Raw genomic sequence first — 9,583 nt, 5'->3', positions numbered from 1 at the left:
GAGAAAAATACCCTGGTGCCAGTGCCTGTGAGGCATCTCAACCAGCAAGTGCTTTGTTTCCTTCACCACAAAACCAAAAGCATCATGGGCCAATGATGTCTGGTGGCAGCAAGCACTTGGAACTGTCCATGAGAAAAAGGTGCTTGTGCATCTTCTGGACAGAACCTGAGCACCACCACTAGCCAGGGGCCAGTTGCCATAAGCAAGATCCCTATTCAGGACTGTAGTCCTTTTGTGGTCACTGAAGTTGTTACCAAACCAAACTTGGTTTCACTCACCTGACACACAGCAAAGCCAATCTACTGACACTGGGTGGTGATGAAGGAAACTACAGTGTTTATTTGCAGAGCACAAGCAAGGAGAATAAGCAGCTAATGCTCAAAGGCCCCAGTCTCTCCAGTGGCTTCCAGGCAAGGGCTTTTAAAGACTAAAATTAAGGGTAAGGGTCTTAAGTGCATGATCAGCTCATGGGTTCATCTGATTAGTTGGGTCTTAAGCAAAAAGTAGATATTTGTGGCATTTTGGTCATCACTCTTCTTGCTCCAAATTGACTGGATCTCCGTGGCTGTAGTCAGCATTTTCCATCTGGTGGGATCCTGGTTTCCATAAAATGACTCAAGTTTTGATATATGCACCAGATTGTTAGCTGTATCCCTTGGGGAGAAACTAGGAGTCCTGGGACTGTTTTATGGTTGAAGTTTTTCTGTATTTTCTCACTTCTCTAATTATTAACTGCTCGAGTCTGCTCTTTGGAACTCAGAAGGCCTAGGAGACTAAAGGTTTTTTTTTTTTTTTTTTACAAACAAGCAGGGAGGAGCTTGTACCTGGGGAGTCCCCATAGGATCTTGCTCAGTTTCAACTCTATGCCTTAATCTGCCTAATCATTGCCCCTTGCATTTCCTGGTCAGATTTTTTATTATAATCTTTGCCTTCCAGCTTTTTAAATTCTTCCAAACTGGGGTAAATAGGAGAGACTCTTTTGGGGCCCTTTATTGTTGGGGGACCATCAGGGGGTTCCATTGGTCTATCCAATCTCTGGTAGTGTTGCATCAACACCTTTGTTTTACTCCATCATTGTCCACTTTATTCATCCTGTTTCTCAACCACCTAAACTTTCACTCTGCTAGAGTTCCTTGACACTCCCCTTTGTCTCTCCCCATTTTCTTAATTACTCTAATGTTCTTGGAATCAGTCAGATACATACAGGGAAGCAGAGAGAGCAAATCTGATAAGGTTTCTCACACTTTTGTTTAATTTTGTAGCAGTAAAGTTACGTGAGATGCCTATGCAAGAGGGGCCCCCTTAATTACAGCATTTACCATACCTGGGTAAAGAACATATTCAGTGACTGAATATCCTGGTCACCATAAAGCCAATCCCACATGGTTTGCATACAAAGCATATCAGCTGCTTCATCTGGGGTGTTCCATTTTGGCAATTATAGGGGGAGTTGGGAAGTCCCCCTCCTCAGGATAAACACTCTTTATAGTAGTGGCTTTTATCCGCTCCACCAAGCTGTCTGTTCCCTCAGAAATAACCTCCCGTGTCTGGAATACAAAGAGCTGTCTATTGTTCAATACTGAATTGCAGGTGCTGTATCAACACAAACATGCGCTTCTACTCTGTAACATTCAAATCCAAAGACACAGCCCCCAAACTGGTTATTCTCACAATGCGTTTTAGTAAAGATACTTCAGTAAGCTGGTACTGATCCACAAAGTGACATTTCTTTGACACTATACCTTCCGTTTCAGTAGTTCCTTAGTTTTGTCCTCCTCATAAATTGATTAGCATCGTGATGTGGTTATAGCTAGTATTTCTACCTACCTACTTCCACTATTCATTCTGTATTACCTTTGCCTTCAGCAAGCATCTCTGCTTGTCATGGTTCTTTACTTGGTAGAGTGACCCAAATCTTTATTCCTGAAGAATATGGTCGATTAGTAGTGCTGCCTGAATTGGGTGGTTGTTTTCCATGGACCTTAATCACGTGGCATGGGAATACCAAGAGACAACCTAAGGAATCTCCTGTATATCCAGATAAATTCTTCCTTACTTCCATCGTGAAGTAGTAGACCAATTTCCCCTTGGTAGTAAAGATCAAACTTACCAGCCCATACAGTAAATCCCTACTTTACCTTTTGATTCAGACATGAGCTCAAAGTGACCAGGTGGAAGTCTTAACTTTCAGTTCAGTGGAATCACTGTGTCTCCTGGTAGAAGAATTATCCCCTTTGAAACTAAGACTTCTAGGTCAACAAGGCCTAAGGTTGTGGAAACAGCAAAAATTTTGCTAGTAGCTCACTAGGGGAAATAGTGGTGTCACTCCCATTTTACCCCTTCATTCCTAGACTTGTGAATCCTGGCTATGGGGGAAATAGTTCCAATATTGGATGCTGATTCTGAGCATATGCAACCTTATGGGGAACCTTCTGCAGCCCTGCAAGATACTGTTACCTAGCTGGTACTATAACTGATTCTTCAAAAGGCCACTCCATTGTCCTGTAAATCCACCTGCTTCAGGGTGGTGGGAAACATGGTAACACTAGTGAAGGAGAAATGTACTTCATTTGCTGTGAACTGATTTCCTATCAGAAGCCATGGAATACCAGATGGTGGATAAGGCATTCTATAAGTCCACAGATAAGTTTGGAAGAAGCATTGCATGCAGGGAAGGCAAAACCATACCCAGAGTGTCTATTCCAATAAGAACAAAACACTGCCCCCCATTCCATGATGGAAGCAGTCTAGTGTAATCAATGTGCCACAGGATAGCTGGCTTATCACCTTGGGGAATGGTGCCATATTGTGGACTTGGTGTTAGTCTCTGCTGCTGGCGATTGGGCACTCAGCAATGACCATAGCCAGGTTGGCCTTGGTGATTCCCTATTGCTGGGGTCGTACATAACCTCCATCCCTGCCACCATGGCCACTTTGTTCATGATTCCATTGGGCAATGACAGGGGTGGCTAAGAAAAGAGACTGATTAACACCTCTAGAAGAGGTCATCCTAACCATTTGATTATTAAATCCTTCTCTGCTGAGGTCATCCTTTGAACATTCACATGGGACAGAAATCTTCATTTTTTGCCCTTCCCAGGAAGTCTCTTATTTTCCCTAAATTTTCTTGTTACCAATTTTCTAATCATGTTCCTTCCAAGTCCCTGAACATCCAGCCGAACCATTGGTCACAGTCCATGAGTCAGTATATAATTGTGCCTCTGGCCATCTCTCCTCCCAAGAAAAGTAAACAACCAGCTGTGCTGATCAAAATTCTGCCCAGAGGGGGATTTTTCTTCAGCACTTTCCCTTAGGGATGTCCCAGAAAGGGATTATAGTATGCAGCATCCATTTTTGGGTGGTACCTGTATGTTGTACAGAACCTGCTATAAACTAGGTCCAAGTTTTAGGTTCCTCTGTAAACTGATCCTAGGGGACTCCTCATGAGGTCATAGCTGCAGGCATGGAGAAAGTGTAGCAGGAGTGCAGACAGTGGGCATTGGGGCCACTTCATGTAACTTGTGCCTTCAAGACCTGCTTGGGTCTGATCACATGTGTACCACTTCTATTTGATGGAGTCCTGCTGTTCAAGCTCCACTTAAAGTCTTGGTGGGTCAGATAAAATCCAGTTTAGGAAGGGAAGCTCCAATCACATGGTCATTTGATGGCCCATGCTCAAGCATTCAGCCTCTACTAAGGCCCAGTAGTAAGCCAAGAGCTATTTCTCAAGTGGAGAGTAGTAATCCACAAAAGACGTCGGGGCTTTACTCCTAAATCCTAAGTCCCTCTACTGCAGTTCACCTATAGGTGCCTGCCAAAGGCTTCAGTCAGCAAGCCTATCTGACGCTGATACTTCAAGCATCATTGGATTTGCTGGATCATATGGCCCAGGTGGCAAGGCATCTTGTTCAGCATCCTGAGACTGCTGCAGATTCTATTTCTGGACCCCAGTCAAAACTAGAAGCTTTGAGGGTCACTCAGTAAGTGGGCCAGAGTAACACACCCAAATGAAGAATATGTTGCCTCTTAAACCCAAAGAAGCCCAGTAGGTGTTGTCCCCCCCCCCTTTTTTTTAGGAGGGACCAGATGCACCAACTTATCCTTCACTTTAAAAGGTATATTTCAACATGCGTCACACCACTGGGCTCATAAAGTTTTATTGAAGTAAAAGGACCCTGAATATAATAGATACTTCATATTTTACAGCAGTTTTAGGTTCACAACAGAAATGAGCAGAGGGTACAAACTTCCTATATACCCCCTGCCCCCACACGTGCATAGTTGCCTTCACCACCAACGTCTCCAACCAGAGCAGTACATTTGTTACAGTTGAACTACATAGACACATCATAATCACTCAAAGTCCATGGTTTACATTAGGGTTCTCTTGGTGTTGTATGGATTTGGACAAATATATAATGACATGTATCCACTATTATAGTATTATACAGGGTATTTTCACTACCCTAATATCCCTGTGTGCCACTTACTCATCTTTCCCTATGCCTAACTCCTGCAACCCCTGATCTTTTAATTGTCTCCATCGTTTGCCTTTTCCGGAACATCACATAGGTTGAATCATATGGTATGTTGCCTTTTCAGATTGACTTTTTTTTTTTTTTTCACACACACACTGTATTTTATTTTTACAAGAGATAAATAAACTGACACCAAGCATTGTAAATGGATGACCACAACAAAAGCAACAATGATTGCAATTACCAAACATGAAACACACTCATACTATGTCATAATATTGACATTCAGTCCAGTAATCTTCCACTGTAACAGCTCCTTTACTTTGCAGTGAAAATTGATTTCTATATTTTTTGCCTCTGAGTCCTTGTGGGATTTTTTTTTTTTAATTCAAACAGAAAGTCACAAAAATTATAATCATCCTCATCAGTTCACTCAGTCCCATGTAATTAATTTATTTTTCATCTCGATCTTTTGTTAGCACTTTTATGAGTTCATCAGTTTTCCATTAGAGTTCTGAAAATGCCTATTCATTCAGTTCAGCAGTATAGTCAGTTACCAGAAACCTGTACTTGTCAGAGTCTTTTCCATGAATTCCTTGAAGATGAAACCCTTTTATAGGAACATTTTTGCAAAAGCATCAGAGTACACCCAGAACTGTCTGTAAATGACAAAAGACTTAAAAATGACGACAGTTAAAGATTTGATGAAAGTTCATAATAATGTAATTGACAAGGAAATTTAGTTTTTTCTGAGATATACATTTTAAAGTAATAACTAGAATTATGCCTTATAACATTATACCAGAACACATAAGATTTTTAGAAATGTCATGTAATGTCTGAAACATTTATATTAACATATTTCCATACAAATAACCCAAAGAAAGTTTACTATTACTGGTTTTTTGTTTGTTTGTTTTATACTGCAGGTTCTTATTAGTCATCAAGTTTATACACATCGGTGTATACATGTCAATCCCAATCGCCCAATTCAGCACAACCACCATCCCCACCCCACCGTGGTTGTCCCCCCTTGGTGTCCATATGTTTGTTCTCTACCTCTGTGTCTCAACTTCTGCCCTGCAAACCGGTTCATCTGTACCATTTTTCTAGGTTCCACATACATGCATTAATATGTGATATTTGTTTTTCTATTTCCAACCTACTTCACTCTGTATGACAGTCTCTAGATCCATCCATGTCTCAACAAATGACCCAATTTCGTTCCTTTTTATGGCTAAGTAATATTCCATTGTATATATATACCACAACTTCTTTAACCATTCATATGTCGATGGGCATTTATGTTGCTTCCATGACCTGGCTATTGTAAATAGTGCTGCAATGAACATTGGGGTGCATGTGTCTTTTTGAATTATGGTTTACTCTGGGTATATGCCCAGTAGTGGGAGTGCTGCATCATATGGTAATTCTATTTTTACTTTTTTAAGGAACCTCCATACTGTTCTCCATAGTGGCTGTATCAATTTACATTCCCACCAACAGTGCAAGAGGGTTCCCTTTTCTCCACACCCTTTCCAGCATTTACTGTGTGTAGACATTTTGACGATGGCCATTCTGAGTGGTGTGAGGTGATACCTCATCGTGATTTTGATTTGCATTTCCTCTAATGATTAGTGATGTTGAGCATCCTTTTGTGTGTGTGTTGCCAATCAGTATATCTTCTTTGGAGAAATGTCTATTTAGGTCTTCTACCCATTTTTGGATTAGGTTATTTGCTTTTTTGATATTGAGCTTCGTGAGCTGCTTGTATATTTTGGATATTAATCCTTGGTCCGTTGCTTCATTTGCAAATATTTTCTCCCATTCTGAAGGTTGTCTTTTCATCTTGTTTATGGTTTCCTTTGCTGTGCAAAAGCTTTTACGTTTCATTAGGTCCTATTTGTTTATTTTTGTTTTTATTTCCCTTTCTCTAGGAGGTGGGTTAAAAAGGATTGTGCTGTGATTTATGTCATAGAGTGTTCTGCCTATGTTTTTCTCTAAGAGTTTGATAGTGTCTGGCCATACATTTAGGTCTTTAAACCATTTTGAGTTTATTTTTGTGCATGGTGTTAGGGAGTGTTCTAATTTCATTCTTTTACATGTACCTGTCCAGTTTTCCCAGCACCACTTATTGAACAGGCTGTCTTTTCTCCATTGTATACTCTTGCCTCCTTTATCAAAGATAAGGTGACCATACGTGCGTGGGTTTATCTCTGGGCTTTCTATCCTGTTCCACTGATTTATATTTCTGTTTTTGTGCCAGTACCATACTGTCTTGATGAATGTAGCTTTGTAGTATAGTCTGAAGTCAGGGAGCCTGATTCCTCCAGCTCCATTTTTCGTTCTCAAGATTGCTTTGGCTATTCGGGGTCTTTTGTGTTTCCATACAAATTGTGAAATTTTTTGTTCTAGTTCTGTGAAAAATGCCAGTGGTAGTTTGATAGGGATTGCATTGAATCTGTAGATTGCTTTGAATAGTAGAGTCATTTTCACAATGTTGATTTTTCCAATCCAAGAACACGGTATATCTCTCCATCTGTTTGTATCGTCTTTAATTTCTTTCATTAGTGTCTTATAGTTTTCTGCATACAGGTCTTTTGTCTCCTTAGGTAGGTTTATTCCTAGGTATTTTATTCTTTTTGTTGCAGTGGTAAATGGGAGTGTTTCCTTAATTTCTCTTTCAGATTTTTCATCATTAGTGTATAGGAATGCAAGAGATTTCTGTGCATTAATTTTGTATCCTGCTACTTTACCAAATTCGTTGATTAACTCTAGTAGTTTTCTGGTGGCATCTTTAGGATTCTCTATGTATAGTATCATGTCATCTGCAAACAATGACAGCTTTACTTCTTCTTTTTCAATTTGGATTCCTTTTATTTCTTTTTCTTGTCTGATTGCTGTGGCTAAAACTTCCAACACTATGTTGAATAATAGTGGTGAGAGTGGGCATCCTTGTCTTGTTCCTGATCTTAGTGGAAATGGTTTTGAGAACGATGTTGGTTGTGGGTTTGTCATATATGGTCATTATTATGTTGAGATAAGTTCCTTCTATGCCTACTTTCTGGAGGGTTTTTTTTAATCATAAATGGGTGTTGAATTTTGTCTACAGCCTTTTCTGCATCTATAGAGATGATCATATGGTTTTTCTCCTTCACTTTGTTAATATAGTGTATCACATTGATTGATTTGCATATATTGAAGAATCCTTGCATTCGTGGGATTATCCCCACTTGATCATGGTGTATGATCCTTTTAATGTGCTGTTGGATTCTGTTTGCTAGTATTTTGTTGAGGATTTTTGCATCTATGTTCATCAGTGATATTGGTCTGTAGTTTTCTTTTTTTGTGACATCTTTGTCTGGTTTTGGTATCAGGGTGATGGTGGCCTCATTGAATGAGTTTGGGAGTTCCTCCCTCTGCTATATTTGGAAGAGTTTGAGAAGGATAGGTGTTAGCTCTTCTCTAAATGTTGATAGAATTCGCCTGTGAAGCTCTCTGGTCCTGGGCGTTTGTTTGTTGGAAGATTTTTAATCACAGTTTCAATTTCAGTGCTTGTGATTGGCCTGATTACATTTTTATTTCTTCCTGGTTCATTCTTGGAAGGTTGTGCTTTTCTAAGAATTTGTCCATTTCTTCCAGGTTCTCGATTTTATTGGCATAGAGTTGCTTCTAATAATCTCTCATGAACCTTTGTATTTCTGCAGTATCAGTTGTTACTTCTCCTGTTTCATTTCTAATTCTATTGATTTGAGTCTTCTCCCTTTTTTTCTTGATGAGTCTGGCTAATGGTTTACCAATTTTGTTTATATTCTCAAAGAACCAGCTTCTAGTTTTATTGATCTTTGCTATTGTTTCCTTCATTTCTTTTTCATTTATTTCTGATCTGATCTTTATGATTTCTTTCCTTTTGCTAACTTTGGGGTTTTTTTAATTCTTCTTTCTCTACTGCTTTAGCTGTAAGGTTAGGTTGTTTATTTGAGATTTTTCTTGTTGCTTGAGGTAGGATTGTATTGTTATAAACTTCCCTCTTAGAACTGCTTTTGCTGCATCCCATAGGTTTTGGGTCATTGTGTTTTCATTGCCATTTGTTTCTAGGTATTTTCTGATCTCCTCTTTGATTTCTTCAGTGATCTCTTGGTTATATAGTCGCATATTGTTTAGCCTCCATGTGTTTGCATTTTTTACAGTTTTTTTCCTGTCATTGATATGTAGTCTCATAGCGTTGTGGTCAGAAAATCTACTTGATATGATTTTAATGTTCTTAAATTTACCAAGGCTTGATTTGTCACCCAAGATATGATCTATCCTGGAGAATGTTTCATGAGCACTTGAGAAGAAAGTGTATTCTGTTGTTTATGGATGGAATGTCGTTTAAATATCAATTAAATCTGTCTGGTCTGTTGTGTCATTTAAAGCTTGTGTTTCCTTATTTATCTTCATTTTGGATGAACTGTCCATTCATGAAAGTGGGGTGTTAAAGTCCCCTACTATGACTTTTTTACTGTCGATTTCCCCTTTTTGGCTGTTAGTATTTGCCTTATGTATTGAGGTGCTCCTATCTTGGGTGCATAAATATTTACAATTGTTATATCTTCTCCTTGGATTGATCCCTTGATCATTATGTAGTGTCCTTCTTTGTCTCTTGTAATAGTCTTTGTTTTAAAGTCTATTTTGTGTGATATGAGAATTGCTACTCCAGCTTTCTTTTGATTTCTATTTGCATGGAATATCTTTCTCCATCCCCTCACTTTCAGTCTGTATGTGTCCCTACGTCTGAAGTGGGTCTCTTGTAGACAGCATATATTTGGGTCTTGTAATTGTATTTATTCAGCCAGTCTGTGTCTTTTGGTTGGAGCATTTAATCCATTTACATTAAAGGTAATTATCGATATGTATGTTCCTATTACCATTTTCTTAATTGTTCTGGGTTTGTTATTGTAGGTGTTTTCCTTTTCTTGTGTTTCTTGCCTAGAGGATTTCCTTTAGCATTTGTTGTAAAGCTGGTTTGGTGGTGCTGAATTCTCTTAACTTTTATTGTCTGTAAATTTTTTAATTTCTCTGTCGAATCTGAGTTATATCCTTGTTGATTAGAGTAATCTTGG

This window comes from Eschrichtius robustus, chromosome 11, assembly GCF_028021215.1.
Source record: "Eschrichtius robustus isolate mEscRob2 chromosome 11, mEscRob2.pri, whole genome shotgun sequence".
Taxonomy (NCBI): Eukaryota; Metazoa; Chordata; class Mammalia; order Artiodactyla; family Eschrichtiidae; genus Eschrichtius; species Eschrichtius robustus.
This window is presented reverse-complemented; position numbering follows the sequence as displayed.